Source organism: Vigna radiata, chromosome 1 (genome assembly GCF_000741045.1).
Source record: "Vigna radiata var. radiata cultivar VC1973A chromosome 1, Vradiata_ver6, whole genome shotgun sequence".
NCBI classification, from domain to species: domain Eukaryota; kingdom Viridiplantae; phylum Streptophyta; class Magnoliopsida; order Fabales; family Fabaceae; genus Vigna; species Vigna radiata.
In genome coordinates, this window is record NC_028351.1 from 27,443,795 (window position 1) to 27,444,711 (window position 917).

The window sequence follows — 917 nt, forward strand, 5'->3', positions numbered from 1 at the left end:
AACCCAGAGATTGCACAATAGATGTTATACACTATGAATGATCAATCCACTAAGAAAAATGTACTCATGAAAATTAACAAATCATACCAAGCAAGTGTTTCACTCAATCACTCAAGTGTTTAAGGTGACACTCCAACTCTCTATTGTTCACAAGTCACATGAAACAAAATTGCCATTCATCTCAAATAATCAACATCCTTACTTGCAAATGCCATCAAAAGGACTTTTCCAAGGCTTGTAATGAGGTTGGGCTAACAAGAAAGAATTGGTTTTTCTAGAATGCAAAATCCTTGAGTCAAGAGAGCTAACAAAATATTCAACATTTAAACAGAACTCTCTCACCAATATCTCTCATTCCCAACTTCTTCCCTTTTCTTTTCTTTTTCATTGAGCTCATCTTCATGCTTTTCTTCTTTTCTTTTCTTTTTCTCATGAATTTTTCTCTTTTCACAACAATTGAGCTCAATGCCTTTCACTTGCTTTTTCAATTTTTCCCCCGTACAACCCCAAACTTGAACCTTTTCATCACATACAATTAAGCTCATCCCAACTCAAGGTAAAGAATTTCAAAACAAGGGTTCACATACTGTTTAAGGCTAAGGTTCAAATAGGACATATTATTTTCAAGCACTTTGGGTGAAAATTTGGCTAGAGAAGGGTTTTCAACAATGACCTTGATCATATGACATTTACATGCAATTCAATCGATCATCAAGATTAAGGCAATATCATCCATGTTTTCCTATGAACAATACATGCAACAATAAAAACTATGGAGCTCAAAATCTCACACACATGCTTCCTCACACAAAATTCATTCATACACCATGCCTAGCATCATGACCACAATCATAAATTCATCACCCATCTATTTCCTGGATATCATCATGCTTTACAACTCAATTTTCATTCACATC